At 42.0% G+C, this 26,300-nt stretch overlaps 1 protein-coding gene across 14 annotated transcripts in view; it reads left to right on the top strand.

Annotated features, from left to right (window-relative positions):
• The first annotated feature begins 6,956 nt into the window (after positions 1 to 6,956).
• The window catches only part of LOC128702693 (putative uncharacterized protein DDB_G0271982), a 152,988-nt gene continuing 133,644 nt past the window's right edge, over positions 6,957 to 26,300 (top strand). For 2 of the 14 annotated variants that reach the window (XM_053797081.2, XM_053797077.2), the window contains exon 1: positions 7,400 to 7,822. The gene's annotated coding sequence lies outside the window, so the exon portion shown is untranslated. Of the gene's footprint in view, positions 7,096 to 7,399; positions 7,823 to 8,224; positions 8,448 to 8,541; positions 9,015 to 26,300 lie in introns of those variants that run through there. The other 12 variants (XM_053797091.2, XM_053797075.2, XM_053797090.2 and 9 more) reach the window with 10 other exon arrangements.

Genomic DNA, 26,300 nt, shown 5'->3' with positions numbered 1-26,300 from the left:
ATATATATATATATATATATATATATATATATATATATATATATATATATATATATATATGAGGGCAAATGAGGACAAATTCCAACTACTCCGTTATGGAAAACTGGAGGAGATAATAACTAGAACAGAGTATACTACTGACTCCGGCCATACAATAGAGCGGAAAAATAATGTAAGGGATCTGGGAGTAGTAATGTCTGAGGATCTCACTTTCAAGGATCACAACAGTGCCACGATCGCACGTGCAAAGAAAATGATAGGATGGATAATGAGAACTTTCAAAACGAGAGATGCCAAGCCCATGATGATCCTTTTCAAATCACTTGTTCTCTCTAGGCTGGAATACTGCTGTACATTAACATCTCCATACAAAGCAGGTGAAATCGCAGATCTAGAGAGTGTACAGAGATCCTTTACTGCACGTATAAGTTCTGTCAAGCACCTTAACTACTGGGAACGCTTGGAAGCACTTGACTTGTACTCGTTGGAACGCAGGAGGGAGAGATATATCATAATCTACACTTGGAAAATCTTGGAAGGAATGGTCCCAAATCTGCACACAGAAATCACTCCCTACGAAAGTAAAAGACTGGGCAGGCGATGCAAAATGCCGCCAATAAAAATTAGGGGCGCCATTGGTACACTAAGAGAAAACACCATAAGTGTCCGGGGCCCAAAACTATTCAACAGCCTCCCATCAAGCATTAGGGGAATTGCCAATAAACCCCTGGCTGCCTTCAAGAGAGAGCTGGACAGATACCTAAAGTCGGTGCCGGATCAGCCGGGCTGTGGCTCGTACGTCGGACTGCGTGCGGCCAGCAGTAACAGCCTAGTTGATCAGGCCCTGATCCATCGTAAGGCCTGGTCGTGGACCGGGCCGCGGGGGCGTTGATCCCCGGAATAACCTCCAGGTAACCTCCAGGTATATATATATATATATATATATATATATATATATATATATATATATATATATATATATATATATATATATATATATATATTCATGCATGCAAAATAACCATGGGGGAGTTGAATGATAGCTCTAGGCCTTTCATGTTGCAATCAACACATCATCAGGAGCTTGCAATGTTGCAGAAACACGTAAGAAATCCAGGAGTAACAGTTACAGGGAACTACTCGGGCTACCTACCTGCTTGATATATATAAATTTGCTCACCTAATTGTGGTTGCAGGGATCGAGTCATAGTGTGTGTGTGTGTGTACTCACCTATTTGTGGTTGCAGGGGTCGAGTCACAGCTCCTGGCCCCGCCTCTTCGCTGATTGCTACTAGGTCCTCTCTCTCCCTGCCCCATGAGCTCTATCATACCTCGCCTTAAAACTATGTATGGTTCCCGCCTCCACTACGTCACTTTCTAGGCTATTCCACGGCCTGACTACTCTATGACTGAAGAAATACTTCCTAACATCCCTTTGATTCATCTGAGTCTTCAACTTCCAATTGTGACCTCTTGTGTCTGTGTCCCTTCTCTGGAACATCCCGTCTTTGTCCACCTTGTCTATTCCGCGCAGTATTTTATATGTCGTTATCATGTCTCCCCTGACCCTCCTGTCCTCCAGTGTTGTCAGGCCGATTTCCCTCAACCTTTCTTCGTAGGACAATCCCCGTAGCTCTGGGACTAGTCTTGTTGCAAACCTTTGCACTTTCTCTAATTTCTTGACGTGCTTGACTAGGTGTGGATTCCAAACTGGTGCTGCATACTCCAGTATGGGCCTGACGTAAATGGTGTACAGAGTCTTGAACGAATCCTTACTGAGGTATCGGAACGCTATCCGTAGGTTTGCCAGGTGCTCGTATGCTGCAGCAGTTATCTGATTGATGTGCGCCTCCGGAGATATGCTCGGTGTTATACTCACCCCCAGATCTTTTTCCTTGAGTGAGGTTTGCAGTCTTTGGCCATCTAAACTATATTGTGTCTGCGGTCTTCTTTGCCCTTCCCCAATCTTCATGACTTTGCATTTGGCAGGGTTAAACTCAAGGAGCCAGTTGCTGGACCAGGCTTGTAGCCTGTCCAGGTCTTTTTGTAGTCTTGCCTGATCCTCATCCGGTTTGATTCTTCTCATTAACTTCGCATCATCTGCAAACAAGGACACTTCTTAGTCTATCCCTTCCGTTATGTCGTTCACATATACCAAGAACAGCACAGGTCCTAGGACTGACCCCTGTGGAACCCCGCTTGTCACAGGCGCCTACTCTGACACCTCGTCGCGTACCATGACTCGTTGTTGCCTCCCTGTCAGATATTCTCTGATCCATTGCAGTGCCTTTCCTGTAATGTGTGTGTGTGTGTGTGTGTGTGGGTGTGGGGGGGGGAAGAACACAGTATTAATTTCAAAGGTTAGTAATCCAGGATAACCCTGGGACTGGACCGGGGGGGGGAGCGCTGACCCCCAGAAAACATCCTTCAGGTATGTTGCAGGTAATCCGAGAAAGCCAATCAACGTGACTCACCTACCTATCTACCTATTTCTATAATAATAATAATAATAATAATAATAATAATAATAATAATAATAATAATAATAATAATAATAATAATAATAATTCATATTACGCTATTATTATTATTATTATTATTATTATTATTATTATTATTATTATTATTATTATTATTTTTAATATATAATAATAATAATAATAATAATAATAATAATAATAAAAATAAAAATAATATATATATATATATATATATATATATATATATATATATATATATATATATATATATTACATTACTGTTATTTTATTATTATCATTATTATTATAAAATTTTAATATAGTAACAAATAATAATAATAATAATGGTTATTATTATTATTATTATGTAGTAACAAATAATAATAATAATAATAATAATAATAATAAAATTGTATGGTATCTTAGCATTAAACCACTTCGGAAGGGAGTGTGGTTTAGACTGATATATGGAGTGTTTTATAAGGTTACAATGGTTTAAGGTCTCTATTAAAAAAACGTGGACGTCCACGGGGCCCTACAATAAAACTTTAAATAATAAATTTAAATATCCCCCAATAAAAAAAAACGCGCGTGGACAAGAGTTTTTTTTGTCTTTAATTCATGTTGTGTGTGTGTGTGTGTGTGTGTGTGTGTGTGTGTGTGTGTGTGTGTGTGTGTGTGTGTGTGTGTGTGTGTGTGTGTGTGTGTGTGTGTGTGTGTGTGTGTGTGTGTGTGTGTGTGTGTGTGTGTTGACCTCCAGCTACCTACTTACTGCTATGTGAACAATAACAGGTATAAAGAGTCATGACCAGGCCTTCGCCCGCCCCAGGATCAAATCCGGGTTCTACGATTGCGAGCTAAGGGCGATTTTTCTAACACTACCATCACTGGTTTAAAAAGAACGGTGAAAAATATCCCAAATGCAAGGCAGAGTTTCACGAGTACACTATGAGGTAATACGATAAGCGTAAGAAGCCCAAGACTCTTCAACAGTCTCCCGTCATACATGATGGGGATTACCAACAGACTCCTGGCTATCTCTTCCCTCAAGGGAGGTTCCTTGACGCTGGTGAGGGGCTCTTGTTATAGGGAATTGGATCTGTGCTCCGGTTCCCTGAATTGAGCCTGATTACCTTCCATCCCTCAACATGCGCTGTATAATCCTACGGGTTTATCGCTCCCCGTGATTATAATTATATAATAAATCTTGGCTATCTCCAAGAGGGTGCCTGATAAGTTATTTAAATCAGTTCCTGATCAGCCGGGCTGTGGTTCGTACTTTGGACTACATGCGGCCTGCAAAAACAGCCTGGTTGATCAGGCCTTGATCTGGAACCGGGCAACGGGGGCGGCGACCCCCGAAAACATCCTTTAGGCATCCTTCAGATTATCACTGATAACCAGCACCGGTACACCAACAGATGTTTAATCACTGCGCGGGGTAATGATTTTACTAACAACCACGTTAGGAGATCTTTCTTCCTGACGAACAAAACACCACTACCTGGGAGGTCGTTGAAGTGTACCAGGAATAGAATGGGACCCAAGAACGTACCCTTGTGGGAATCCGCTTCTGAGAGACTTTCCTTTTTCTGACACTTCGTTTCTCACCCCGGCTCCCTGCATCACAATGAAACACTGCCCACAATAGAGAAAAAGGTACACTCGTTGCAAAGCATGCTTTTATTGGGACAACGTTTCGCTCTGTGTAGAGCTGTGTAAAACTCTACACAGCGAAACGTTGCCGCAGTCAAAGCGTGATCTTGTAGCCTATACCTTTTGATATGCATTTGATTTTGTGTGTGTGTGTACTCATTCACCTAGTTGTGGTTGCGAGGGCCGATTCACAACTCCTGGCCCCGCCTCTTCACCTGGCCGCTACCTGATCACTCTTCCTGCTCCGTGAGCTTTATCATACTTCTTCTTAAAGCTATGTATGGATCCTGCCTCCACTACATCACTGCCCATGCTATTCCACTTCCTGACAGCTGTGTGTGTGTATATATATATATGTGTGTGTGTGTGTGTGTGTGTGTGTGTGTGTGTGTGTGTGTGTGTGTGTGTGTGTGTGTGTGTGTGTGTGTATTGATTACATTTTGGTGAATTTAGCTTTTGTATTAGCGAGTAATTTGCATAATGGAAAATGCTGTGCTTATCAGCACTCATGTACTGCTCATTAGTATTTCTTTTCCTTATGTCAGTGTTATTATTACTATTTAATTACCATAAGCAGTCGTAAATGTGTTAGTTCTAGTCACAGTAGTAGTAGTAGTAGTAGTAGTAGTAGTAGTAGTAGTAGTAGTAGTAGTAGCAGTAGTAGCAGTAGTAGTAGTAGTAGCAGCAGCAGCAGCAGCAGTAGTAGTAGTAGTAGTAGTAGTAGTAGTAGTAGTAGTAGCAGTAGTAGTAGTAGTAGCAGTAGTAGTAGTAGTAGTAGTAGTATCAGTAGTAGTAGTGGTGTTGGTAGTAGTAATAGTCGTAGTTACCTGGTTACCTGGAGGTTACCTGGAGGTTATTCCGGGGATCAACGCCCCCGCGGCCCGGTCCACGACCAGGCCTCCCGATGGATCAGGGCCTGATCAACTAGGCTGTTACTGCTGGCCGCACGCAGTCCGACGTACGAGCCACAGCCCGGCTGATCCGGCACCGACTTTAGGTAATAATACTTTTCTCATCTTAAATGCTGTTTATAATTTAATCTAAAAACTTCAGGGCAAAACTTATCTCCAGTACATTTTGATGTTATCACGAGGCTAGACAGACTAAACCTAGCGTGATATGAGCCATATTTGTCTTTTTAAAAATAATGATAATGTAATCGGTCACTTTGATGATACATGCGACAATAATGCTGTGAACCTAAAAAAAATTATATTTATAAAGTTTAAAATTATTTTGAATTTGCACGAGGCTGCCTCCTCTGAATAAATAACAAAAAGGCACAATACCGTGACTGGAACGATACACAAATAACCCGCACATAAAAGAGAGAAGCTTACGACGACGTTTCGGTCCGACTTGGACCATGTTATTTGTGTACTGCCTCCTCTGGAAATCCGTCTCATTCTTTCAGGGCTACGAGAAATGGTTACCATCTGCTGCCATCACATCAATGGATAAGAGCATAAGAAAGAAGGAATACTACAGCAGGCCTACTGGCCCATACGAGGCAGGTCCAAGTCTCCTACCGGCTTAAGCCAATGCCCCAACCTAGTAAGGTCAGGTCACATTCACTTAAGGAAGGAACACGGCAACTCGTTAAGACACCAGAAACTGCATTAAGTGGTAAGACCCAACGGAGAATTTTTTAATTATGTGCTGACAAGACTACTACTGAATGAGTGGCGGTGAGTGTATTTCCATTTTTGGGTGCGTCTGGCCGTGTGGAAATTAGATAGGAAGATAGGTACGAGGAACCCACTGGAAATAAGTCACTAACTTTTTTGGGGTTATACTAGGTAATAATCCGGTAGGGGACTTGGACCTGCCTCGCATGGGCCAGTAGGCCTGCTGCAGTGTTCCTTCTTTCTTATGTTCTTATGCAATTTACACATATGTATGATAATTTGTTTAACTGTATTTATGTATACCTGTACCTAAATAAACTTATTTATTAGGCGCGTGCACGCATGCACCCGTACGTGAATAAGTGCGTGTGTACGAACGTACAAGTAAGAGTATGTCACTTCGAGGACGGCCAGGCAGGCCATGGGTCTCCGTGTATGCTACCATTGACGGGGGAGAGAGGGACGCCCACATGTGTCGTGGGAGGGAGGTTAGGACACATGGCCTGCTGAGGAAACCCAAGCTACTTTTCTCCCACCCCCTGGCCCGGCCTCCCAGCAGCAACCACGCGGTACTTCCACGCTCCCTTGCGTTACGTCGCTGCCCTGTCTTAGTAACCGCGGCTCCTGTCCTCATGTGACCGTTGCCACAGCACGGGAAAGAAAGACCACTTCTAAGAAGGGTCCCCAACGTATAGTGGGGCTCCCGTGACGTCATTTACACCACTTCTAAGGCTTCCGATATCTAGCTGGGTTCCTGTGACGTCAGTTTACATCACCTCTGAGGCTTCCGACGTCTAGCTGGGCTCTCGTGACATCGACATACGCCACAGGACGGGAAAGAAAGCTCACTTCTGAAGGTGCCAACGTATAGCAAGACCAATGTGACACCACAGAGGTAGCACCTCTTTGTCATCCTCAAATGAGGTTTGGCGATGCTTTACCAAACTACATTTAGTGTCCCTTACCTTCTGGGTATTGCAACATGGCAGAGAGCAAGACGACCCTTACAACACCACACAGATGCCATCTCCTGAGGAGTAACTACAGCCTGCCTCTACCTACATTAATACGAGAGTAATTAGGCAAAAAAAAAAACTGTTTGGGGCAGTTGGGTAAGGTAGTAAGGCCTTCAAGAGTCGTATTTGGCGCGGGGATGCGTGGGCGTGGCCTAGGTCGTGGGAACCAACCAGCGGGCGCCTCCCTCCGCCCGCGCACTAAATAACTGACGATCGAACTTGCTCTTTGTGAATTGACAGGGGACGCACAGATTTTATCACTCGTGGAAAGTGGTCTATTTTACTGATCTCTGTGCAATTACGTCTGTTTTAACTGTGAGTATGTGAAAGACTATTGTCCTCTCCTTAACTTTATGTTGAATGTATTGAAGTTTCCTTAAGCAAAAGTGTGAAAATATCAATAATAGAAACGAAGGCGCTGCGCGCCAGCCTCTGGGTCCGCCTTGCTGGGTGATTGTAGCAGTATTTGTTTGGTGTGATTGAAGTAGGACGTTGGGAGGGACGCAAGCCAGCCAGCCAGCCAGCCCAGCTTCACTCTTTTCAAAGCTTGAGTCCTCCCCCCTCCCCAATGTCCCCCTCCCCGCCATGTGACCGGGCCGCGCGCGCGAGAATTTTACGCGTTTTCGTTTGGAGTTTAGAATTGTAATTGATTTATGGTCGCGTGATGATTGATGGCCTCTATGATTATGAGGCACCTAGATGGGCACTACTGTTGTCTTTTGAGTAATTAGCATAGGAACTCACCACACTGTCCGAAGATAAACATACTAGAACGGGAAAAACAAACTTGGGAAGTTCAAATCACGAAACCAATGGAGGAAACATTTCCACGATTGCGGATAATACTGGTCGGGTGGGAGGCAGGCAAGAGAGGCGGCAGCAGGGGCCCTACTCCCCGGCTTAGAGCGCCCGGCTGCCTTCACCACCATCACCAGCAGTCGCAGGCTTGGTCGCCACCGTTGCACACCGCGTAGGCCCCAACACGCAAGGCTTGGTGCTGGTGTTGCGTGGCTGTGTTCTCTAGTTGCTCTCTCGCTGGATTGTAAGTGTGAATTTATACGTATATATATATATAGATACAGTGTGCGTTTAGTGTGTGGTAGTAGCGTGTACTGCCAGTGGTATTGATTACTTACGAGATGAGGTGAGCTACGCTTGGACAGTGACAGTGACCATCGGGGTTAGAGGAAGGGGATGCGGTGAGGCAGGGGTTGGGGGAGTAGGGTGGCAGGGGTGAGGGGTGGGTCTAGGGGAGGCCGAGGGACAAAGGGCTGTAGGTGGTGGAGGTGGAGGGGGGAGGGGTTCTAGGGATCCTGATGGAGGGGGGAAGGGGGAGGCAGCAGCAGCAGGGTGATGGTGGTGGCTAATGGGGGGTTAGAGGGATCACGTCTTGACCCCCACCCCTCCAAGTAGTCACCCCCGCCCACCTACCACCCCCGCACCGTTTCCGGCCTGCACTCGTACGGTGTCTGGACAAGCGGGTCTTGTCCCTGCTGCCTGGCCTGCTCTCCTCGACCACAACTCCCACGCCACGCATGGTCGCCGCTCCAAAGTCTCCGTCTTAACCCACAGTGTCTTGTTCCTCTGGCGTGACGCCTTCTCCTCAGTACTGCTCAACATCTCGGGCTCTCTATCATCCTCGCCTCCTTTGACGGTAAAACATCCTAGTGAGTGTCACAACACTGCTCCAGCTTTATGAGGGGGTGAAATATTGTCGTGATGCTTTCTACTTTAACGAAAACCAAGTAAATACGTGTGTATGTCTAACGACGCTAAAATTCAGTGACAATATCTTACAGTGTTTGGGCCAGTAACAACAGCTGATTATGAACCAGTGTCAGATTTCAGGAAATCAATGACCTGCATCATATCATGTATGACCGCTGGCCGAACCATCCGTGTCAAAATTGTAAGGGTACGGCGAGAGCGTAGAGTGAGCCACGTGCTGTACTCTTGTTGTGGGTGTAGCGACAACATGTTACGTAAGGTGTTGCGAGTTATGGTGGAAACAGCAGCACGCGGTGTGAGCCTGGCCAGGCGGACAACACTGCTGTTGTACCCTAGCTGCTACAGGAGAAGCTGATGCCACTGTAAAGGCAGAACAGCGACTCGGGGAAAGGGGGAAGAGGTTGTGTGCTCTTCGGCAGGAGAGTGGCGCCCTTTGGCCAATCCCGAACTTCACGTGCTGTAACTCAGCAAAATTGTGGGGAAATGCTACCTCACATCATGACTAGGTAATGTGGACTTCCAAGTTTACATCTCCGATAAACTTGGACGGAAATCGCCGTCATATTTTAGCCTTTTTCCATGATGCCGGATACACAGAGGCAAAACATGACCACTACTCCCAACTCACTCCCTTGCAGTTGCTTCTCACACAGTTTACGACTTAAATTTATCCCGCTCAACAAAAAAGAAAAAAATATCTTGTTGGTACAATAAAAAACATTCGCACATTTTTGGTTTGCATTCAGCTCAGTAAATTAAAATTCTCACTCCAACCTTGGATATAAAGGAGAGAGTATTTTCTTAATTTTTTCTATCGAATTTGCGGAAAGAAACGTTGCCATTGCGGTGAAAAGCGAGGGACAGCAATCGCTGTTATAGAGGAAAGGAAAATGTATTTCTGGACTTCATAGAGAGAGCTTATTTTTGGGTATCTTTGAAAGTGTCGCCTATTTTTTATTTTTATTAAGCAATACTTTGTATAACGCAGTGTGCGGCTGCCTTACTTTATATAGCATAAGAACAGTTACAGTGTGGGAACTACATAAAGTAATAACTCAGCCTGAAGTGGGAGACTTCAGCAGGACAAGGAGGATATCGTCAAGCATTTCATTAATTGTTTAGTAGCAACAGAAGCTTCAAAAAATATGATCCAGGAGAGCTGGAGTTACTTTTACTTCTGTTACCATTTCACATCATGACGTCCCATACACGAGAATTGGAATTTATGAAGATGTCTTAAAGCATCAGAGAGCAAGACTACAAAAAGTAGAAAATATACCAAAAAAATTACTAAACTACATCTATATATCGCAAAATACATCATACCTAGAGATACAGTGTAAATTCATTGTTGCAGTGACCTCGCGACAACCAGCTTGAACATCACAAAAATCTACTGTACTTAACATTACGTAACACCAAACAAACTGAGCACAATGTAACATTAATTTATAATTGGCAAGATGGGAGGATATCAAACATTTCCCTCATGCTTCATTAGCTGATAGTTTTAAAGGTTTCGTTATAGCAGGGATGGAGTCCTTATTACCTGGGAGTTACCATCTGGCTGAAATTTTTATGCTGGGAGAATAAAAGTGAAGGTATGAAGGCAATGATTCGAGGAGCCTAGGTTATTTTTTTTGTTAAATTTTAATTAATATTAGTTGATGCAGAGAGTTGGATTTACCTTCCCCTTCCTCGTATCAAATCTAGTTCCCTCCCATTTCCAAAGCGTAGTACGACACATGTTTACTTTAATGAGGGGGTCATAACACCTGGGGAAATGGGAGGCATTGGGGGGGGGGATAAGTCCAGCTCCTTGCATCAAGAGCCTCTCACCAGCGTCGAGGAGTTATGGGTTTATTTATCACTTTCCTATGAAGGTGATAATGATTAATACTAATTAAGTGTAGGAAGATAGTGCCGGGCATGATGGTACCAGCCAAACCTGTAACACCTCGACAGTCACTTCCAGCTGTTCAACATCTAGATATAACAAATATAAACTGCTCAATGTAAAAAATGTTATGTGATACGGACAAAATGAAATCACTTGAGTGACCAAGGTCGCAGGACAGTAACGTTTCCAGTAAAATGTTTTAGTATTTTCATTTTTTATCTTTTTTAATAAAATGCTTATGCTGTTACCGTGTTTGGGTGTCAGAAGAGATGTCTTTTAAAGAGCTGGTCCAGGTCAGTGGTGACTCCTCCCTGTGTTGGAAGCTTGTCTTCCTTGTTTAGAGGATATACCATGCCGCTTTATTGTGTTTAATGCTGGTTTTATAATGCATGATAATTTTCAAGTGTTTGTGTTAATTTTCAAGTGTATCTCGCTGTATATTTTCAAGTTTTTGTGCAAATTTTTAAGTGCATTTCAGTGTTGATTTTCCGGTGTTACTTGCATTTTATTGTGTTGATTTACCAGTGTGTTTGTTGCATTGGTTGTAGATTTATTTATTCGGGAAAATCACCTGACGTCTGCCCTAATTGTAAGATGATCCGCCTAATTGCATTTCAGTGTTATTATTCATGTTACAATTACTTCCCATGTATTTCAGTGTTTGCGTTTTCAGTGTATTTTTTATGTTTGATTTGTCTTAACAAAATATTTCGATGCGGTTGAATAGAATGTCTAATTGTTTGCGTTGATCTTCCATTTCCAGGGCATTTCCCGCATAGTTACTCGCGGTTCAGTGTTTTAGAATAATGTCCTTCAAAGAGGGTTGCCTCGATCCTAGTGAAGTATCTTAGTTCTAAACAATTCGAACACCCCCACTTCCTCGGCAAGGTCGCCGATACATGATAAATTTTGGTAGGCCAGCGGCAGCAACAGCCAGGTTGTTCAGGCAAGCACCAGACAAGCCTGGTCCAGGACTTGGCTGCGGGAGTAGGAAAACTCTCGAAACCTGTCATAGGTTCTCTCGCCTACCATTTAACCAGTATAACCTTCACTGGTTTAGTCCTTCCTCATGAATATAATTTAGATTACGATGTTCCAGGAGTGAGTTCGTGGTATTGTTGCTCTTTGCCAATTATTTCAGCGCTTTAATTTATAATTTAACGTGAGGTTCCTGTAATTTTTTATACCTTATTTTTTCCGTTCTTTATATATAATATTTTTTGTGCTGCAGTTATTAGGTTTTCCGTATATGATTCAAAAAATATGCCTAAGTGTTGCACATGTGTTTTACTCACCATTATATAACACAGACAAAACTCCAACACTGCGGATTCAAATTGACAAATCCATTTTGTAAATTATTGAGGAAAGCATAGTTAGTAACAACTGCAGAAGTGAAACAAACTGTCATGTAGCCTCACTCTGGAAGGCTAAAAAATAGGCTTTGACATATACTTGTGTGGGAATGGTAGGCGTGGTTGGGGACTAGCCTAGCATGGAACACAAGACAACAAGAATAAAGAAATTGCAGTACGCCTATTGGCCCATGCTAGGCAAGTAGAATTCAAACCCACCGACACACAGTGCTGCTGTTTTAGTTCTTATATATTTACCGCATAGTCACCTACGGGTTTGGTGCCTTCCCCCCGAGTATAAGAAATATTTGTGAAATATAGTATAACTGCTTTGTATAATATTCGCATAAGTAATGACCACGAGAACGATAAAACCAAGAACCAGTCCAAGAACAGATAAAATAAATACAAGACACTATCTGTCAGTAAATACAGAATGCAAAAGTTTAGTGGTACAGCATATTTCACGAAGCGCCAAACCCCTGCGGGTCATTCAGCACAAATGGTGATGAAGGCTAGTTTCTTTATCCTCTAATTCCGGTCCCAATCTCTGGCCAGTCAGACTGTTGCTGATCGCCTTGCAAAATTTACATTTAGAAAATAAACAGGTAAGCACTAGTTCAGAAATAGATACATGCGGAACAAGTTTTTGTAAGGAGAAATCTGAAGTCAAGACAGCAGTGCCTAAGCGTCCGTAATAAGGCTAATAGATTCTTAGGCTTCAGGTAAATTACATATAAGCAACAGAATCCAAAAGTTATTCCACAGGTCTGCACATTATTAATTAGCAAGGCCTCATTTAGATTATGCGGAACAGTTCTTTTCATTTTACAGAATAAATAAAAGTGCATTAGAAAACATACAACCATCAGCTTTTTCAATTTAATACAATGTTGTATCTTACTGTATCATTCATCAATTAAAAGCAACATTTTCAAAAGAGCTTCACTTAATTTTTTTTTTTTTTGCCTGGCGATTTATTGACTTTTTTTGCTATGAAATTTGAAGTGTTGAGTGTAGCCTTTAATAGAATCCCATATAAAGACTGACTTAAAAAAGTGGCGGCACGGTATTGAAGTTCACTCCTTAATCGAGTTCTGGCTGACCGATGGGTAACAGAGTTCATAAATGGAGAGATTATTATTATTATTATTATTATAATCAAGGGGGAAGCGCTAAACCCGGAGGATTATACAGCGCCTGGGGGGATGTGGAAGGCATTCAGACTTAATTCGGGGAACTGGAGCACAGATCCAATTCCCTAAATCAAGAGCCCCTCACCAACATCAAGGAACCTTCCTTGAGGGGCTAAATGGAGAGAAATCTGGATGTTGACCTAGTAGTAAATAGTTACTTGGAGTTTAGCATTCTTGAGTCGCGTCTGGGTGTTAGTGTACCTTCAAGAACAAGAAGGCACAATACCGTGACTGGAACAGTACACAAATAACCTGCACATAGGAGAAGAAACTTATGACGACGTTTCGGTCCGACTTGGGCCATTAACTAGTTAAACACTGTGTGATAAGTTAATGATCCAAGTCGGATCGAAACGTCGTCATAAATTTCTTTATCCTATGTGCGGGTTACTTGTGCTTAGTATACCTTAGAATGATAATGCTGGCTTTTGACAAGAGCTGAGGTGGGATACATTCTCTTAGCTTGTAAACTCAACGGCGAAAAAAAAAAAAGTAATAAGTGGAGTTTCGTCCCCGAATTAAGCCTGAATGCCTTCCACATCCCCCCCCCCCTCAGGCGCTGTATAATCCTCCGGGTTTAGCTCTTCCCCCTGATTATAATAATAATAATAATTCGTAATTGTCTGCGCTGAGTCCATTCTTGTTCACAGTCTACATAACCTACATGAAGGAATAAATAAATTCACTGATAGATAACCAGTAATGCTAATTACTTGATTATATATGTATAAAGAACTGTAACTTATTATTAAAAAAATGAACAAACGCTAAACGCCTGTTAGTCACAATCGCTGTGTTGTAGGTAAAAGAATGTCAAGGTTGCACTGTAAATCTATCACTGGTAAGGCCTCGTTCAGAGTATGCGGTGCATTTCTGACCTCTATTTTACATAACTTGCATTTGTGGTCACAGTGGGGCCCATGCTAACCTCCCTATGGTGTATAGACATACCTAGTTGGATGAATCTTATTATAGCCAGGCCCAGTTACGCGCTGACTTTGGAGTTTTACGACTCACTTTCCGCGAGTTTGAGCCCCACCCGTACCATGGTTTGTTTACAATCGTGTTACCACGATTTCGTGAGTCATGGATGAATCTGGTAGGGATAGAGATATTATTGTTCATTCTATTACCCTCATGGGAGGTTCCTTGATGCTGGTGAGGGGGGTCTTGATCTGTGCTCCAGTTATTGAATCGAGCTTGAATTCCTGCCCGTCTCACAAGCGCTGTATGACCCCTACGGGTTTAGTGTTCCCCATAATTTAATAATAGTAATACATTTTATCATTTTTATTTCGCGATTACCGGCATCAATTTCTGAATGTTTCGTGAAATAAAATAGAAAAATCTTTTATTTTTTATTAGTTTTGGGCAGGTTACACAAACATATAAAGACGTGTATTTAACCACAAATCAGCAAATTAAAAAAAATATATGCCCTACCAGACATAAACACTGCCCTACCAGACTTTGAGAAGTCTGGTAGGGCAGTGTTTATGTAACCCCAGGCAACGTTGAAATGTGCACGTGCATCAAGCTGGCTGTGACTGGGTTATGCTCTGACCTTGTGAAATGTCTTATAGATCGCGGTGGACGCACAGTGCGGTTATACCTATATTTGTTACAAAAAATAAATAGATTTCCTGGAAGTCAGTCGTCATGAGAAGGAAAATGCCAGTTCTTGTAAGAAAACTTTGATCTGATGGAATGATTCAAGTGTTGGGTAAAGTATAGGTTGTTTTGCTAGGTTAAAATTTTATCGACAGCACGAGAGGTTGCACATAATCTGTACACTAGCAATCAAGAATAATTTATTCTCTAAAATAGGGATTAAGGTGTGAAATGGAAACCTAAAAAAAAATTGTCTGGCAGGAGTGCTGATCTTTCCTGTCTGGTGAGCACACAAGTTGACAGGTAAATCTTACACAGTATTACTTACATTCAGCATATACATACGTTTACTTTCCTGTGCTACTTAATAGTTCTCAATCCTGTAATAGTATTTCCCTTCCAACCTAGGCCTGGTCTGAGACTGGACCGTGGGGAAGATAATTCCCAGAACCACTGACAAATAACCGGCATCTTGAGTGGTCTACCTACCTGGTAGTAGCAACATCAACATTATCCCGCACTAAAGTACCATTTAATTCAGTATCACTAATACCGCACACCTTCGCGGTACGGAACCATCCAACTTCGCTTGAACCTGTATGCAAAATAGGCAGCCGGTTCAAGTCACCACCCGTGGTATGGTTTTTTTAGTAGCTAGGTTGACCTGTGACTGGGTTTGAGAGTTTTACTGTTTTCCTGCCAGGCCTTGTTGACCACCTGATCAACCAGGCTCTTCCTATTGGCGGTCCACTGCCCCCTCCCCAAACATACACAAAAACATTTTTTGGGGGGTCTAAAATCCTTCCAGTTTCAGAGGACACAGGTATATGTACAAATCCTGAGGCGATATCGTAGCCTTCTCTTCCTCGTCCTCCCTCCTTGTCCTCGTCTCCTCCCCCCTCACCCTTCTTACCTACCCTTGGCTTAATAAATTCTAAACTTAATAGAGACTTGATAATATTTCAGGTGTTCGTACTCACCGAGCAGAGGGGGAGGGGGGTAAAGGCACGTGGTAGGTGAGGAGCACGTGTATGGGGGATGTTGGGGCTGGGCTGGTGGGGGAGTGAGGTGTGATGTGGAGGGGAGGATCACTGAGGGTTTAGGATGGAGGTGTGAGGGAGATCACTGTGATCTCTGGCTTTAATGAGTGTTGGTGGCAGCACATATCATAAAACTAAATAAAAATTATTATTATTATTATTATTATTATTATTATTATTATTATTATTATTATTGTTATTATCGGTCAGTGCTGGACTATTATCAAGTCACATCAGACTGTGAATTTGTCGTATGTGGCAACACGTAACCCACACTATCGCGGACACTCATAAGTATTCCATGCTTTGCTGTATTTAAACACTTGAATGTGTTATCTACCAAGTACTGACCAGCCACCGACAGCGAGGTAGGGGGTAGCCACCACTTCCCGCGCCACTAACGACTAACGTTCAGATCCTAATGTTTCCTGTTTATTTTTCTCGGATTGGTTAATGAGATTTAAAACCTATTGACTACGTGAGGGTCATTAAGGCTGCATATCACCTGTTCATCACCAGTCAAGAATACCGTAATCCTTACAATATGGATTAAAATAAAATGCCCAGCATACTTGGCAGGCGATGTAACATACCTCCAGTGAAAATTAGGGGCGCCACTGGTACACTAAGAGAAAAGACAATAATTGTCCGGGGCCCAAGACTGTTCAATAGCCTCCCACCAGCCATAAGGGGCATTACCAATAGACCCCTGGTTGTCTTCAAGAGAAAGCTGGACAGATGCCTAAAGTCGGTGCCGGATCAGCCGGGCTGTGGTTCGTCTACCTACCTTCCTGGACGTTGGACTACGTGCGGCCAGCAGTAACAGCCTCGTTGATCAGGCCCTGATCCACCGGGAGACCTGGTCGTGGACTGGGCCGCGGGGGCGTTGATCACCGGAATGCCCTCCAGGTAGATAGGTAGACACCTCGGGGTGTATCTTCCCTAACCTAAATTAACTTACGAAAAACTGTATATGAAAATACTCGAAACGTTAAAAAATGACGTTGTATGTTACGTCAGAAAACCGACGTAGAAAAGTAATGATAGGATCTGAGATAGTGAGATGTAGAAAGTGATGAGGGTAGGAAGTGTGCCTTCACTCTCCCCTCGCCCAGTCTTAACCTTCACACTCCCTACCCTCAGCGCTGTCTGACTCATACGGGTTTAGTATAAAGGTCTCTGATTATGTATGCATGTATGAGGCCTAAATGTAAACTAATATTTCAGGGTACTAGTTTATGGTGATCCTGCGATAATAATATGTAGTAATAATCATATCATAAGGATAGTAATAGTCACGAAAATCTACATGTTGTAAAGGATGGTAGTATTTTTACAATGGTTGTGAGGCCATACTGATGTAAACATACAAGAATGGTATCGCAATATGTAGATTTCACCTTAGAATAATCCAGTAAAGTCCAACTGTGTAACTTATTTCCATTGTAAAATTCTCGGAAAATTATGTTAATAACGACTATAATAATTTAAATACCTTTAAAATAAAAAAAATATAAACTGTACAGTGAACTTTAAAATTTTTTGAAAATTTATCTTTCTTATGTATAAAGAAACGATACGTTTTGAATCCAATTATTATTACAAATAAATTAATATTCAGAAAGGACTGCTGGAAATGAATAAACCAAGAATGTGATCCCAGTCTGTGAGGAACAGAAGCCTTCCACCCGAACAAATATTGCATGTGTTTGAGCCACTTACTTTTCCATGGATCAAATCTAATCAATTCTCATTTCAGAGGCACTATATTATATCTACGGGTTTAGCGCTTCCCCGTGAATACAGGATTTCCATTCCTTTAGCTCGGCCCATTTTTCCATTTACACAAATAAAACTTGACGGCTCATTTGGGTGGTCATAGTCCTTTTGGTTTACCTATTAAGATGTAGAAGGATAAGGAGGAGAAGAAGGAGAAGAAGAAGAAGGAGGAGGAGGAAGAGAAGGAAAAGAATTTTTCTTTTCGGATTAATCTGGAGGCTAGTAACCCAGGATAATTCAATAAAGACAGGTCATCAGACTTATTACCACTGGGGGTTCTGTCTCCATGTATGTGATCTGCACGAGTCACTCAGCACACAGGTACCTACTTACTGCTAGATAACAGGGGTAACAGGTGTAAGAAAAGATACCCAGCGTTTCCACTCGTCCGAAAATCAGACTCCGCCCCCCCCCCTAATAGTTATAATCATAACCATAATTTTTAAAGGGGTGGACAGATAAGCCAGTGGAAGGCCTCGGTCAGATGACCAAAGGTTCCATCTACGGGTCATCATATGCCTAAGACCCGAGTCAGGCAACACTTGTACTGTTTCCTGACAAACTTTACTTACCTAGTATGTGAGCTGAGTAAGTTTAACCAGGAAACCAAATTTTCACGTTTATCGCTATTGGTGCGAGAGTTGACTGTTACGAAGATTCTATTGTGTCCAGTCATTCTTGCGATAATATAAATTGCTAAGATTTTATTCAGGTTCAATATGCAAGTTTACATTTTTATAGTTGCCTTATTAAGCCTCGTATATAATTTGAAACTTTTATAATGGTTTTCATATTAAATTAAGTATAATTTAACCTAGACCTATAACCCAATAGTCAAACATTGTCACTTATTTCCACCGAGTCCCTTGATCAATCATTGGATTATATAAAGCCTCTGGATGGCGAAACGTTTCCATATAATTACCTGACGTTTCATACGTGTCTCTTTTATACAGAAGCCTTGTTTTCAGTGTTTGCTCTAGATATGTTGTTCAGTGGTTGTCAGGTGGTAGGTTGGTAGACAACAACCATACTGGGAGATACTAACCTCTTTGTCAAATGAAATGGATATCTGTTAAATGTTTTTGTACTGCAGGATTACTGATCTTTTCTTTCTCTTATAAACACGTAGGATGACAGGTAAATCCTACAGACTTCTACTTACATTCAGTATACACTTATTTTTATTTTCCTCCTTGCTTCGTAATAACTTAATCCCGTAACATTTCCTTTCCAAGGTAGGCCGCCTGGTCTGAGACCGGGCCGTGAGGAAGATAATCCCCAGATAACAGCGAGTTTTTGATTGCTGCATCTATTGTTAGGCTTCTTTGTTATTTTCCATATTGTGTATTTTGAGACTACCCCACAGTGTGGGATAGATATGTCTTCGAATTTCCATTGTTTCCTTAACAGTAAGGCCACATCCCATCCCTCTCTCTGGAGGGGGGGGGGGATTGCCGTGATGCTGGTAATGGACTCTATTAAAAGTATTAAACCATCCTCCCTTTCTTCGGATCAAGCCATATTGCCTCCCATTACTCAGGTTCTATATGACCATTATGTATTTAGGGCCCTCTAATGAATATAATAATAATTATTATTATATTAGTAATAATCTTCCTTTCCCCTTCTCGCACTGTGTTGTAATTTCTTGGAAATACGGCATTAATTATCATTTTAAATCCTGTGTCTAATCACTATTCGGTCTGGGTGTAATGCGAAATGCTGCCGTTGGTCACCTTGTTGTGAATTGCTTCCTAGGGAAGGATCTAACAGACCCAAAGGAAATAAACCACACTGCTTGGGTCTCTTATTTTCGTCGCCGTTGTCGTCGTCGTCGTCGTCGTCGTCGTCGTCGTCGTCGTCGTCGTCGTCTGGATACCGGGCCGCAGGGGCGTAGACCCCACACACCATTTTCAGGTCAGATCAGGTCAGCAGTGTGCTATTAGGTTTGTAGGTGATATCGGGAAATGGAGGGTGTGCTAAGTGGTTTAGGTTGTATGTTTTGGGGTATATTTTGTCTGGTGGGATAGTGGTGTGTGAAAGCGTGAATAGGGTATGATGATAGGTAGGAATGGAGTGCGAGTTTGTTGTGTATTATTAGTGTGTTTGGGAGTCAGTGTGAATGGGGTTATAAGTGTGGTTATGTAGAGTTAAGAACAAATGGACAGTGGACATGCTAGGCATGTCTAGGTATAATAAAGAATAAACACAATACCATGACTGGAACAGTTCACAATTAGTTGTCCTTGATATGGTGATACTGACAAACTGTCGACAAGGAATTAGAGACGTGTCTAATTCCTCATCTTGTCTGTACTGTATACATTATTGTAACGAAACTACAGGTATCTTGAGTTCAAGACATTTATTAATGGAAAAGTTGTCTTCATTAGGGCTGATGAAGCCACTTGAGACCCATTAATGTTCTTAACTGCACACAAGTGTTGTTCACAGTTCATCAATAATGCGCACTTAGAAAGGAACGTTATAGATAACGTTTCGGTCTGTCCTGGATCATTATCAAATCATAATTAACTTGTTAGTTGTGACCTGATAATGGTCCAGGACCGACCAAAACGTCGCCATAAGTTTCCTCTTTTAAGTGCAAGTTATTCGTGAGTAGGCTGATCCAATTCACATCTAACCACACCTACTCATGTACTCAGCTAATCTCTATTTGAAGTTACTCAAAGTTGGTGAGTCAGGTAGTGCAGTTTTTGCACACAGTTTCTGCACACAGAAATCACTCCCTACGAAAGTAAAAGACTGGGCAGGCGATGCAAAATGCCGCCAATAAAAAGTAGGGGCGCCATTGGTACACTAAGAGAAAACACCATAAGTGTCCGGGGCCCAAAACTGTTCAACAGCCTCCCATCAAGCATTAGGGGAATTGCCAATAAACCCCTGGCTGCCTTCAAGAGAGAGCTGGACAGATACCTAAAGTCAGTGCCGGATCAGCCGGGCTGTGGCTCGTACGTTGGACTGCGTGCGGCCAGCAGTAACAGCCTGGTTGATCAGGCCCTGATCCATCGGGAGGCCTGGTCGTGGACCGGGCCGCGGGGGCGTTGATCCCCGGAATAACCTCCAGGTAACCTCCAGGTATGCAGGGAAGGGTGCTGGGGGAGAGTAATAACCTGAAGTGAAAAGACTACCGCAGACAGATCATTCAGACCCCTAGAACAGTCCAAAAACTAATGGATGGATAGGCTAAGAATCATCATGGGCATCTGTACTGAAAGACATAAGGGAGATTCAGAATAAACCATGTTTTTTGCAGCCTAATATACTCTCCTGCTATCTTCACAGTTAATGTATGTAAATAAGATACATAATACGGCTTATGGCATTTTATTGTGAAAACGTTTCGCCCGCCAGGCATTAAACACTGTCGGTATACTCTATCCACAATTGATCTCTCCAAAAATCTTAAGTCTACTTTTTTCCTGAGCACTGAAGCATTCCTTCCTTAAGTGAATTTGACCTAACCTGACTAGGTTGAGGCATTGGCTTACACCGGTAGGAGACCTACACCTGCGTCGCATGGGCCAGTAGGCCTGCTGCAGTGTTCCTTCTTTTGTTTTTATGTATGTTGGCACATGCTAGGAAGGTTCAGTTCGCACTCAACCACACCCACTCGTAGACCTGACTTTCTGTATTTAAAGCTACCTAAAATTCTCGCCTCAAAGACGCTATCTGGGAGTATACCTGGAGAGGATCTCGAGGGGTAACCCCGCTGTCCGGTCTGAGACCAGGCCTTGTGTGTTCAAGTCACCTACATCTGACAAACCAGTATTTCCCTATATCCTTGGTAATAAACCGTGTTTTGGCCATGGTTTGGTCTATAATGTGGGAAACTTCACAGCGCACCGCCCATCACCTGTTCTGTCACTATCCTTCTTCTCACTAGTTTTACCATGTTATGTGTTATCCTTTAATGGTTCCCGGTCTCAGACCAGATTTCCAAAAATGGAAAGGAAATACTGCAAGAATAAGAAATGAAATTAAACGTGAGTTCTCACAAGAACCTTATCAATATTATCTCTACTTCTTGCCAATATTGAAACTATCCTCCCCTTCCTTGGATCGAACCTGATTACCTCCCATTTACCAGGTGCTGTGGGTCTTCTGTGACTTTACATTCCCCCATGAATCCAATAACAAATAATAAACCAATGCTTTATAATATTTTTGGTATAGCTTTGACAATTTTTGAGTTCTATTTTTATTTATTTTTCTCCTGGGTTTACAAGCGCAAAGCAACAGACTAGTTGATCAGTTAGGGAATAAAGAAACCTGGTCTCGGACCTGGCTACAAAGGCATAACCCTGGCAATTGGTCACAGGTATGTCACAGACGTTTGCTACTTTTACGATGCAGTGAGGTTCTCAATTCAATCTTCATATTCTAAATAAGTGTCACAGCACCGTATCATCCTTTGCGGATGATACTAGGATCTGCATGAGGCTGTCATCTGCTGAGGACGCGGTTAACCTCCAAGAAGATATAAACAAAGTTTTCCAGTGGGCAACGGTAAACAATATGATGTTCAATGAAGACAAATTCCAACTACTCCGTTATGGAAAACTGGAGGAGATAATAACTAGAACAGAGTATACTACTAACTCCGGCCATACAATAGAGCGGAAAAATAATGTAAGGGACCTGGGAGTAGTAATGTCTGAGGATCTCACTTTCAAGGATCACAACAGTGCCACGATCGCACGTGCAAAGAAAATGATAGGATGGATAATGAGAACTTTCAAAACGAGAGATGCCAAGCCCATGATGATCCTTTTCAAATCACTTGTTCTCTCTAGGCTGGAATACTGCTGTACATTAACATCTCCATTCAAAGCAGGTGAAATCGCAGATCTAGAGAGTGTACAGAGATCCTTTACTGCACGGATAAGTTCTGTCAAGCACCTTAACTACTGGGAACGCTTGGAAGCACTTGACTTGTACTCGTTGGAACGCAGGAGGGAGAGATATATCATAATCTACACTTGGAAAATCTTGGAAGGAATGGTCCCAAATCTGCACACAGAAATCACTCCCTACGAAAGTAAAAGACTGGGCAGGCGATGCAAAATGCCGCCAATAAAAAGTAGGGGCGCCATTGGTACACTAAGAGAAAACACCATAAGTGTCCGGGGCCCAAAACTGTTCAACAGCCTCCCATCAAGCATTAGGGGAATTGCCAATAAACCCCTGGCTGCCTTCAAGAGAGAGCTGGACAGATACCTAAAGTCAGTGCCGGATCAGCCGGGCTGTGGCTCGTACGTTGGACTGCGTGCGGCCAGCAGTAACAGCCTAGTTGATCAGGCCCTGATCCATCGGGAGGCCTGGTCATGGACCGGGCCGCGGGGGCGTTGATCCCCGGAATAACCTCCAGGTAACCTCCAGGTAACGTTCCTGAGGATAAAGCTTTAGCATTTATCTACACTGAACTGCATCTGCCACTTTTCGGACCATGAAAAGTGGTTAGTGGTATATTCCTCTGAATCTGTTGTACATCCTATTTTTGTGTCTTCAGTATATCACCTTTTATTACCTTGTCAAGGTCATTTATGTAATTTATAAAAACAAGGGGCCTAAAATTAATCCTTATGGAATGCCACTTGTGACTGATTTCCATTCTGATTTTACGCCGTTCATGCTACCAATTTGTTAGTCATGCCTCTATCTATGAAAAGATATTTTACCCTATACCATTTGTTGTCACTTTTTCCCTACGGGTTTAGCGCTCCCCATGATAATGATAATAATAATAATAATAATCCCGCTTTTTTAAGTCTTTTGTGTGGGACTGTCAAAAGGCTAGGCTTAGTTAATATTAGTTACTAATAAGATTTGCATAGTTAAAAGGAAATTCAGTGTGTATACATCGATATGCACCTCGGTGTACGTACCTTTGACTCCCCTGCGTTACCTCAAAGGTATTATTGATGTGTGTTAGTACGAGCAGACGTTAGTTTTGACCATGGCTGTGTCGCCTCCATTGTGTAGGAGGGTCAGGGCCGCCGTTATTGCGTTTTCAAGGACATCTCTAGAGTCTAAACCTTTTGTCATGGTGAAGTGAGTGCTTGTCCTGTCTAGTACACTGAGTGCTTGTCTAGTACATTGAGTGCTTGTCTAGTACACTGAGTGCTTGTCTAGTACACCGAGTGCTTGTCTAGTACACCGAGTGCTTATCTAGTGAGCTGAGTGCTCTTTAAGTGCACTGAGTGATTGTTTAATACAGAGTGCCTGTTTAGTGCACCGAGTGCTTATCCAGTGCATTCATTGAGTTCTCGTGTAGTGTATTGAATGCTTGGTTAGTGCACTGAGTGCTTGTCTACTGTACAGTGCTTGTCCTTTACACTGAGTGCTTGTCCTGTCCAATATACTGAAGACTTGTATTATCTAGTACACCGAGTGTTATATTATCTAGTAAACTGAGTGCTTGTTTGTCAAAGGTACTATAATATCCAATATACTAGGTATTAAATTAAGTGTGTGTGTATATACTGAGATGTACTCCACTATTTGTATAAACACTGGGGCCTGGCTGCAAGAGTAGAATATTTCTTGAAGCGGGTCACAGGTATGTCACAGGTAGGTTCAACACAAACTTATAAAGTATTAGAAACTGTCTAACACGCTTGCTGATCTATTCCACTTACGCGTAATTACTCTGTTCCAGCATTATTACCAATCTTACGTTGTAAATGAGGTGGTAGACTCTAGTCTCTTAAAAGGATAATGTTAAGTGCAGAGCGCACGGAACTTTTCAGGCCGTTTTGGAAATTAGTTTTTTGTCTGTTTTAGTAAATCTTAGTTGTTATGTACGTTAGTAGGGTTGGTCTGGGAACGGGCCGCAGGAGCGATAATTACCGGATATATGTAGTGCCGAATAGGTAAAACTTGCGATTTTGGTTTAAATAGCAGCGCTCTTCTTGCCGAATAAGGCAAGCGAAAATTTGTGTATGCAATAATTTCGGAAAAGTCATTCTGAACCTAACGAAAAAAATATATTTCATTGTGTTTTATTATTAAACTATTGTAAACTTACCTAAAATATATTTAGTTGGATTAGGCTAAATTAAATTGAGCTTGTTATAATAAGGTTAGGTAAGTTTTCTAAGGTTCTTTTGGTACACAGTTATTAATTTTTACGTTAACATAAATGAAAAAATATATCTCTAAACGTATAATAGAAAATTTTAGAAAGGACTGAATTTTGAGTTCTTGCTAATTGGCCAATTTTACCTATTCAGCACGGCATATACGTGTGTATATCATAGTTCCTTGACATTGTGAGTGGTCACGAAAGCGCTTGGAATTTCACTACTCTTTCACAGTGGTTGTTTTGCATATTTTAAAATCACCTGTTTACTGTGATATTATATATATATATATATATATATATATATATATATATATATATATATATATATATATATATATATATATATATATATTGAAATTATGAATTCACTTTTATGTAGATTCCACACTGCACAGTATTAACAATTACAAAATATTATTGTTATTATTCATACAATTTACAAAATGCGGCCCCTTTTTTAAATTTGACTTTTCAAATTGGACCATTCATACTAAAGGGTTGGGGAGTACTGCATTAGACCATTATAATAGTAATGTACATCTGGATACCTGGAGGTTATTCCGGGGATCAACGCCCCCGCGGCCTGGTCCATGACCAGGCCTTCCGGTGGATCAGGGCCTGATCAACCAGGCTGTTACTGCTGGCCGCACGCAGTCCAACGTACGAGCCACAGCCCGGCTGATCCGGCACTGACTTTAGGTATCTGCCCAGCTCTCTCTTGAAGGCAGCCTACTTGAAACATGATGGTCTGATCACGCAATCTTTACCTCTCCACTGCTTCTGCTGTTTTTAATATTCGTCAACTCTATTCGACCGAAGAAGCCTACAGAGAAGGCGAAAAGTTTCGACACTAAAATATCCAACTGTTGCACTTGTATCTGACTTGGATATACATGCAGCTAATAGCAAGTATCTTTTTAACGCGATTTCTTTGTGTGTGTATATATCATTATTTGAGGATGATAATATCTCCGTGTCTAGAACAGACCATAATAATGAAGGAACACTGCAATCGGCTTGTTGGCCCATGCTAGGCAAGTCCGACTTACACTCAGTCACACTCTTCTATATTTAAAACTATTCAAAGTTCTCGCCTCAGTGATGGTACCTGGGAGTTTATTTCACTCATCTACAACTGTATTGCCAAACCAGTATTTTCCTATATCCTCTCTAAATGTAAATTTGTCCAACGTGATTCCATGGCTGCGAGTCCTGTTTTGGTTACACACTTTCAGCGCGTAGCGTATAGCATCTCCGTGGCTAGGAGAATCTAGTATAGTAACATCTCTGTGGCTAGTTTAGTATGATAACATCTCCGTGCTAGGACCTCCTAGCATGATAACATCTCCGTGCTAGGACCTCCTAGCATGATAACATTTCATCTCTGTGCTAGGACCTCTTAGCATGATAACATCTCCGTGGATAGGAGAGTTTAATATGATATCTCCATAGCTGGGAGAGTCTAGGATGATAACATCTCCGTGGCTAGGAGAATCTACTGAAAACATTCTTCCATCAGTCCATTCTTGTATTAAGTGTTCTTTCTACTCGTGCCAGTGTGAATGTTTTCTGGTGCTGCTTTGACACTCTTATATGCTGCGGTCATTATTTATTTTTGTAGATAAATAATTTTTGGGGGGTTATGTAACCTTATTTATCACATAAAAATAATATTTGCAAGTTAACGGGCCGCGTTCAGAAAAGACGTTGGGAATTGCGGAAAAAATAACTGGATACAATGAGCATGGGTTGTCCAGTGGTCTGTTTTCCCGTACCATCTCTCGTCCAAAACTTGATGGG

Source organism: Cherax quadricarinatus, chromosome 79 (assembly GCF_038502225.1).
Source record: "Cherax quadricarinatus isolate ZL_2023a chromosome 79, ASM3850222v1, whole genome shotgun sequence".
Lineage (NCBI taxonomy): Eukaryota > Metazoa > Arthropoda > Malacostraca > Decapoda > Parastacidae > Cherax > Cherax quadricarinatus.
This window is presented reverse-complemented; position numbering and strand designations above follow the sequence as displayed.